This window comes from Macrosteles quadrilineatus, unplaced genomic scaffold (assembly GCF_028750875.1).
Source record: "Macrosteles quadrilineatus isolate MER2022 unplaced genomic scaffold, UCM_ALF_1.0 Scaffold_1__1_contigs__length_201487025, whole genome shotgun sequence".
In the NCBI taxonomy this organism is placed as follows: domain Eukaryota; kingdom Metazoa; phylum Arthropoda; class Insecta; order Hemiptera; family Cicadellidae; genus Macrosteles; species Macrosteles quadrilineatus.
This window is the reverse complement of record NW_026542594.1, coordinates 128033481-128042963: the sequence shown is the minus strand read 5'-3', so window position 1 is coordinate 128042963 and position 9483 is coordinate 128033481. Positions and strand designations below refer to the sequence as shown.

General features: G+C 34.4%; 1 protein-coding gene across 1 annotated transcript in view; it reads left to right on the top strand.

Moving 5' to 3' along the window:
* The first annotated feature begins 4375 nt into the window (after positions 1 to 4375).
* LOC128984621 (ERI1 exoribonuclease 3-like) overlaps positions 4376 to 9483 on the top strand; it is a 30812-nt gene continuing 25704 nt past the window's right edge. The window contains exon 1 of the mRNA XM_054403959.1: positions 4376 to 5024. The gene's annotated coding sequence lies outside the window, so the exon portion shown is untranslated. The remainder of the gene's footprint in view (positions 5025 to 9483) is intronic.

Below are 9483 nucleotides of genomic sequence, written 5' to 3'. Positions count from 1 at the left end.
GTAATTCATAATAACCATCCATTTACATTCTAGAATCTTTGACCTTTTTGAAACAAAATTTTTCTGAATTTAACTTCTCCTACTAACAGTCAATACACATATTGTGCAATCATTTAAATTGCCAAATCATAAACCTAAAAAAAATTTAACACTCATTGTACCACGGCCACCTTTAACTACAGACCGCAGCCTGGTAGAATTGGCAACGTCGCAAGTGGTGTTGTTTAGTGACAGACTTCCCAACATGACAGACAGGTGAGGTGACATCAGCTCATATTATTCAATTCAATATCATCTTTATTCTGTTTCTTGTAACATTTACAAATAAGAGTCACACACATAAGGTAAATATAACAGGTTATTTAACATAAGGTAAAATAATATAAAATAGTTTCATACTACGTCACATGTATAACTGAGTTTCCCACATCATACAGTATTTACAATATTTACATAAAAGAAACCTTGAAATAAAATATAGAGTAAACATAGTAAAATTTAAATAAAAATTAAGTTTTAAAATACAATATAACATAATATTTAAAAAATTATGTTTAAGATACAAAATAAACATTAGTTACAAAAACTACAAGAGGATAGAGACAGAGAGAAAGAGAGAGGAAAAATACCCCTGCTGCAGCAAACCTGCAGACTAAGCGAATTTCAACTTGTCTGATAAAATTTTTACTAAAATATTTTTATAAATAAGACATATTTATTCCCTATTAAATAACTTTAGATTTCACGAGTGCTTAGGTTTGCTGCTACGGGGAAGGTAAAAGTGTTTGTTGACCATACGTCAATAGTATAGGATGAAGTAAATAAATTTGCCAAATTTTATCAATATATGTCCATAAACAAGTAAACTACAACAATTTTCATTTTCTCCATAAGAATAACATAAGAATTTTAAATTACACTATTTTTTAATTTTCTTCGTCACCGTTAGGCATACAACAGCGCTTCAATATACTAAATAATTTCTTTTTTTAAACTCTACAAAACGGTTTGAAAAGAAATTGCAAAATTTTTTGTTTTTAGGGTCAAAAACGGGAAAACCCCATTTTTACCCCATAAAACCCCCCAAACCCCCGTTCCCATGCTCCGATAATGCTGGATCGCGAACTTGTTCGAATAAACGTAGGTTTACACGTTTGTACCAAATTTCATCTAAATCGGATCATTTTTGCTCGAGTTATCGCGCTAACGGACACACACACACACACACACACACACATATATATATATATATGAATTTGAACGGATGGTGTTTTTGGCCTCTAGGGAACTCAAAATTAAATCGGTCCCGGGTCCAGGTCCTACCATGAGTACTGTGGTAATAGCTTATTCCCTATATGGGAAATTCGCTAAAATCATATATTTTCAAGAAAAATAAAGTTGCTATGAGATAAAGTCTTGGAGAGAGTAAAAAGCTGATTTAATTAGATATTCTTTAAGTAATTTTAACAACCTTTTATGGTTTCTCTCTGATTTAATATTTTGAGGGAGGTTATGAAAACATATATTGCCCATGTAAGTGAGTTTATTTTTAAAATAATCAAATTTGTGTTGTTCTACTAAACGATGAGCTCTTGTGTTATACGAATGGGTTGTGTTGCCAATTGAAATTTTATTGTTGAGTAATGTAAATTTTACTGTTTCATAAATGTATAAGCCGATAACTGTAAATATTTTTAAATCTTTGAAAATATGTTTCACTGAAACTTTTTGTTTCGGATGTATTTAAGTATTACTTTGAGGTAAATTATCCTAAACTTTATGTAATAGAAAATTTTTGTAAACCAAAGAAGTGGGTTAATGGTGTATTAAAATTAAAACAATCTGAAATAGTTGATTTAAAATTTTAATTCAGAATGCTTAAAGACAATAACATTAAGATACAGATTAGGGAAAAGAAAAATGAACTATAGAGAGATTATCAACAATAAAAAAACATACTTTGAGGAAAAAATGATGAACTCTAGAAATAGGTGAAAACTACCTGAAACTTAATAAATACTGAAGTAGGTAAATTATCAAAGTCAAATGTAAACATAAAATTGTTTTATGAAGGTAAATTTTTGACAGGTTCTGTAAATATTTGTGAAACTTTTAATACTTTTTTTGTCAATGCTGTAGAAAATCTTATAGTTCCTAGAATTACCACAGTGTCTCCTGCAAACAATCATTTTATGACTCAGTTTAATACAACATTTAAATTTTTTACAGTTTCGGAGAGAGATATAAAAAACAAAATAAACCTTCATCAGGTAATGATGAAATTCCGATATCAATCATCAAGGCAGCATAGCTATTCATCTGTACACCTTTAACACACATATATAGTCATCCATCAATCAATCTCTATCAACAGGTGTATTCCCTGAACAATTCAAAACTGCCAGGGTGATCCCAATCTTCAAAAAAAGGCGTTCCAGAAGATGTTATATGTTATATGCTATAGGACTGTATCACTCCTTCCAGTTTTTCTAAAATTCTTGAGAAAGTTGTCTTTGATCAACTGTCAAAGTATCTTGAATCAAACATGTTATTGGATAACCAACCACACGGTTTCAGGCCAAACAAATCATCAATAACAGGTGGTATTGAGTTCGTTGAATCCATCATCGAATCTATTGATAGGGGTGAAAAAGTTGTAGGCATTTTCTTGGACTTGTCCCGGGCGTTTGATAGTATTGAACACTGCAAATTAATTGAGGTCCTTAGCTATCTTGGCGTAAAATCTACCGAATTGGCATGGTTTCGCTCATACCTCTCACAGAGAAAACAATTTGTAGAAATAGAATAGAATATTTAAAACTCTATAAAGTATAAGTATAAAGTATAATTTATTTTAGTTATTGTTTTAGTATAGTATAGTAGTTATGCACTGACCTGGCTAATCAAACTGAATTTGTTCCTTTTGCCTATGATCTGATTTAAAGACAAAAAAACTATTAGCTAAAAGAATCTTAAAAATACTTTAATAAAAGGCAAGTCCAATTCGAGGAGACGCGTTTGATATAGTGAACTGGTATAGCATAGCATTGATAGCTGAGCGTGGATAACTCATAGTGTGGCTGTTAGCTACATTGACGGTTTTATATATTTAAGTATAATCAAGGCACTAAGAATATACTAACTGAACAAATTTGTAGCCCAAAGTTATTGAAAATATAGGTCGGCTAAAATATAACTCGAATAGGCTATAGGAAAGTCAAATAGCAAAATCTACTTTAAAATAAGAGATAAACATTTCGAAATCAGCACATTCAAACTTCACCAATATATGAACATAACATAAAAATACTCCTACTGCAGCAACCAGACTATGCAAATTTTCATTTACCTGGCTCGATTTCCACTCAAATATTCCTTTGAGAATATTATATAACCCTAAATCGCCGGATTTTTATTTTATTCATTCCAGCTCCAGTTCCAGTATTCAGTAGCAGTTACAGTATTACAAAACAATACAAAGGGAACTTTCGTTTCAGAACAGAACGTCCAGTTTCAGTTACTGAACTGAAGCCATTTTGAATGACTAGACTTACTACTACTGCACTACTTTCTTTTCCTACAGTTACCTAACAATGTACATGTTCTCTCACTGATTTGAGAAAGCAAAGTGGCCAATTCGCTCATGAGTGAGACAATGTTAACATTGTCTCACTCTAATTACTTTGTCTCACTCCAGATTTGCAACGTGAAGGCACGAGATAGTGAGCGCGTAACATGCAGGAAACGTCGTATGCGCGCGAAATACGTTGGCAGCACTGGCTGTAAATCAGCTGGTCAGCTGTTGTACTGTTGTATTTGTCACTCCACATTAAATGTTATATTAAAAGTTCACTTCTGTGTAAAAATAGGTTATGTTTCTTCACCAATTTATTTGTTTTATGGTAACTGTAGGAAAAGTATAATGTGCAACTCGAGTTCAAAGTACAATTGCCTCACTCGAGAAACCATTCCTCACTCGCCTACGGCTCGTGAGTAAGGATTTCTCTCGAGCGAGTCAATTGTTCACTTTTCTCACTAGTTACACAAATAACTATTTCCTACAGTTACCTAACAATGTACATGTTCTCTCACTGATTTGAGAAAGCAAGCAAAGTGACCAATTCGCCCATCAGTGAGACTGAGACAATGATTGTCTCACTCTAATTACTTTGTCTCACTCCAGATTTGCAACGTGAAGGCATGAAATGACGAAATAGTGAGCGCGTAATATGCAGACAATGAATGTCATATGTGCGCGCGAAATACGTTGGCGTTGGCAGCACTGGCTGTAAAACAGCTGGTCAGCTGTTTTGTTTTAGTGTTGTGTTGTACTGTTGTAGTTGTAAGTTGTATCATTAAATGTCATATTCAAAGTTTGAAAGTTCAAGTTCACTTCTTTCAAAGTTTCACTTCAAAATATGTTAGGATTCTTTACCAATTTATTTGTTTTATGGTAACTGTAAGAAAAATATAATGCGCTACTCGAGTGCAAAGTGCAAGGTATTTCTCTCGAGTGAGTCAATTGCTCACTAGTTGCACAAATAACTATTTCTTCTACTCGTTTCCATTTGAGATCAAGCAAGCAAGATGGACTGATGGAGGTACTTTTACAACACTTTGTGATCTTGATCTTGAAGCATTAGAAGAATTTATTTCAAAAAATGAAAACGAGGAACACAAATAAATAGTTATGGATTGAACGTTCAAGACCAACAATCGATGGAGCCAGAAAGAAAGGTGTTAAGTGTTTTGAAGTGAGGTTAGATTAGGAAGGTAAAGGTTAGGTTACCTGTTATTATGAACCGACTCATTAATTTATGCTACTTCCAGACTGTTTTTGCTCAATTAAATAGTGGGTGAAACACAATGAAATAACGATATCAAAAATGCTCAAAACACACATAGGCTAAATGATAATTTTAAATAATTAAGTTATGAATTGACCTACAGATGCATAGCCTATCTACCTACCTACACAGTGGTACAAGGAAAAGTAAAAGCTCAGGAAAGCGGCCAAATCAAAAGTAAGATTTTAAGTAAGGTTAAGATTTTACTTGTAAGCTTACACTGTAAAATGTTAAGCTTTATGCCGATGACAGCCTGGTGATTTATTAATATTTTATCTTAATGCCTAGCCTAGCCTACTTCTGGGCTATCTAAGTTAGGCCCATCAAAATTAAGGGGTACAGTTTCTTAACTGGGCTATGCTAATATCGATACCATTTACCATTTACCATGGGTCCTCCTCTTCACAATCGTTGAGACTGGAGAGTCGTCAGTTCTTGATGTGGGAAGTTGTAGCCTATTTTGTGTGTGTGTGTGTGAGTGTCTAAATGGTGTTGTTAGGTGTCTTAGGTTGGATTCAGTTTCTGTTGTGATATTTATGCTCCTCATAAAATTCATTCAGGTTATAATAAGGTCTAGGCCTATTTAACAGGTAGGTTTTGAGGGTTTTAGCAAATGTGTTATAATGTGTAATAGGACACAGCACATAAGGATCGACTGGCGGACACAGGTAATTTAACCTTTTATTGTATGTCATACCGATCCGGAACAACAACAAACAACATAAAATGAAAATGTGTTATTGTTGTTTATGGTTTTGATATTTTCTGGCAGTAGGTTGAACAATTTTATTCCCATGTATGAGGGTGTTTTGCTTGTTTTTTGGGGTCGATGCTGTTGAAGGTTTAAATTCTTCCCTGATCTGACATTGTATTTGTGGCATTCATGTCAGGATGGGGGCGGATTTAGTTTGGTGTGGATTATGGTGTCCAGGATGTATTGAGAAGTCAGGGTCAGGATATGGTGTTTAATGAAGAGCGGTTTACAGTGGGCTTGGTAGTGAGCCTTGTCTATTAGTCGTATTGCCTTTTTCAGAAGTAGGAAAATTTGTGTCAGGTGTGTTTCGCCAGCTCCTCCCCAAGCTATATTTCCAAATTTCAAGTGGGATGCAAAGAGCGCATGGTATGCCGTTTTGTTTGTTGTTGGTTGTTGTATCAGTGATCTCTCTGATTCTTCTCAGGGCAAACAGGGCCGTTGATAGTTTTTTATGGAGGGTCTCAAGGTGTGGTTGCCAGTTTAGGTTTTCATCCAGTATTATGCCGAGGAATTTGGTTGATTTTGTGTCTGAGTCCGTTCTATTGTTGGTCGTGAATTTAATGTGGACTGTTTTGGATTTATTTATGGTTAGGTTGATGTCTTGGCAGATTTCGCTAGCGGTTTGTATTGTTTCATCTATTCTTTGTTTTTCTGTTGGTTTGTCAGGGACGATGATGGTTGTGTCATCTGCGAACATGATACAGGTGTGATCCTCAGGAAGGAGTGTTGGAAGAGCGTTTATGTAGATAAGAAAAAAAAGAGGTCCAAGGACCGACCCTTCAGGAATTCTGGTGGTGGTTTTTTTAAGTTTGGATCTTGATTTTGTTTTGATGTTTTTTGAGTTGTATTCTATTTCTACAAGTTGTTCTCTGTCTGTTAGGTAACTCTGGATCCAGGATAGTGCATTGCCGGTGATGTTGATAAGTTTGAGTTTTCAATTAAAATGCTTCTGTCCAAGCTATCAAACGCCTTTTCGAGATCCAGAAATATACCATTCGCTTGTTGCTTTTTTCCCAAATTTCAGTGATTGAGTTACACAGTTGGCTTAGAGCGGTGTTAAGAACATTTTTGTCTAAAGCCATATTGATTTCATGATGGGTAGGCCTAGCCTCTGGACCATACAGCAACAATAATAATGGTTTAATTTACCTCTGTCAATATGGTCCTTGCGTGTAGTCTGTCACTACTGCAGTTTCGTGCTCGTGGAGCACATCATCAGGTGAAGGTCAAAAAGTTAAAATATTTTCCTCACGTGAAGGTCGTCAATTTTTGAAAACACACCGAAAAACACATAACACACGAACGGTACGAAAAAAACATTTATAAACATGGCCAATACATTAAAAACGTTACACACGGGGTCCGGCGCCGGTAGAAGACAAGTCATGACTGACGTGTGCCGTAGTCGGTAGCCCCTCCATCCTCACTTCTCTTATCAGAACCTTTTCTTTGGTCTTGTTCCAGGATGTGAATGGCGGTATTATAAATAATGTTAGACTGGAATGAGAGTTGTTCGTTTAAAATATGGTTTGGATGTACTTTAGCTGCTCGGTAAATCTCAAATTCCTCGATGGTGTCCATATATTTACTTTTATGACAAGTATGCATTACTTCTAAATTTGTTTGTATGTCGGTATAACTATGGTTTGAATCAATGATATGGTTGGCAAAAGCTGATTTGGAGTTCTTTCTAGGTAAATGTTCCTTAAATCTAGTTGCAAAAGAGCATGATGTTTGCCCAATATAAAAACTGGGGCAATCATTACATGTTTTTTTTTACACTCCAGTGTTGTTTAATTTGTCGCTATTGTCAGTTTGTCTTTCTTTTAAATTACTGAACAGTTTGTTTGTGGTTTTGTAAGCAACTGTGATATTGTTTTTTGCCAATTCTTTTTTGAGAACATTATTAAGTACAATGCCATATTCCGCACTAACATATCTTTTGGGTTCTTTTGTATGTATCTGATTATCCTTTTTCTTGTTTCTTTGTTTCCTAATCAGTTTGTCGATCAACAGTTTGCATCCAACCCAGCAAAACAATGTTTTCTTAGAACTAGATTCTCAAATAAATAAGAAAATATTTATAAAAAAGAAATCACAAACTAAGAAACTGAATTATTTATTAGACTCACAACTAGTAAAAGAAACAATAAAATGTAATCACACATTCCATCCAAGAGTCATAAACAATACTAACATCGAATTCAGTAACTCAGAAAATGATCTACTAAACAAAGGCCTAAACTTTAATTTTCCTAATGACAAGAGAAACAGTTTAGTTGCAGAAATTTTTAACGCTGAAACAGCTGTTAAATGCTTAAAAACCAGGGCCGAACTTACCTAGGGGCGGACGGGGCGAGCGCCCGGGGCCCCCGGGCCTAGGGGGGCCCCGAAGGGGCCCCTTGCACAGTAGTTTTTATTAATATCTTCGAAAATTAATCAGACACTTACCGAATGATCTTCTTTTTTAACAGCTTTATTGTCGTTATCTTATATTTAAGGTTATTGTTAGATGAACTTTAAGGTATTACTAGGACCAAAATTCTTGACTCTAAGGGACTTTACCTCAGGGTTGCACTGGGCCCCGCGCTTAGACCTAGTTTACACGAGCATAGCTGCTAGGCTGTGACGGACCAGTTTGAGTTTCAATGAAGCCGTTCACACAAACCTACGGCCGTGGTGATCAAGTTGAAGGGGGCCCCTTCGCTTGGGGCAAAAAATACAATAAATAATATGAAAACTCTTGTCCTAACGTAGAACGTAACTTGTACAATTGTGTTGGGGTTAAATGGAGATTCAATTGAGATCTAATACTTTTGAAAAATAAAAACATTGTTTGAAAAATCTGTTTTATTAGATGTTATTCTTTTACCTCTAAGTATATGCCATTCACGATTTTAAGGGGCAGAAGTATTATATTACCCATTCAATTAAAAGGTTTTATAAAATAGTAATTAAGCTATACGTCGAAATTCGGATCTTCAATTTAGTCGATCAAAATCAAAATCAAAGAGTCAAAATCATACAGCGCCAGTAGGATAAAAAATCTATATAGACATTTTATGACAACTAGGGTCGTCTGATGTTAACAAAAATTACATTATTTGGGAGCGGGCGAGCGTTATCGTAAAAAAGCGCTCAACAAGCAGCTGCAACAATTAATGATAATGAGCTGATAAGGGATCCTGTCTAGTCTTGTATGTCTCACGCACGCGCATACACATACATACAATGCCTTATCACCAATCCAAAACAATTTAAATCACTCCCAGTGTGTTTTTGGTTGACATTATCATACATTTGTGTTGTATTTTATTATTAATTCTGCAAACACTACAAAGAACAAATTAATGTTGTATTGAATGTTATGTTTGTGTTGTATTAATTTATATTGAATACATTTAAACATCTTTCAGTTCACTCATATAAATGGTTAGCTTGTGATTGGTTATTAGACTTGTATTGTAACATTTTACTCGTCAAGAAAAAAACTCAAACTCGTAAAAGTTCTTAATGGTACTTTTCATGCTAGGACTTTTAACATATTATACAAACGAGAATTCCATGCCAAAACCACTATGAAAATAAACATAAGTCATAGTTTATGATTTTATAGTTTTAGTGCAGCCAAGAAATGTAGGAAAAGCAGGAGGTTTTAATTGCCATGCCAACGTGACCAACGTATCAGAGTAGGAAGTGACATTTATTTATAGGGAAAATAACTATGTTCTAAACTTTATAATGATTAATCTATAAAAAGTAAACTTTAAAATTGTTTTGACTTGTATCTTATAAACTTAGTACAGTAAAAGGTTTGTTAGTAAAATTATAGTAAGTTATAAAATATATTAAAGCTTTAAAAGTTTATGCATTATCTCTGAC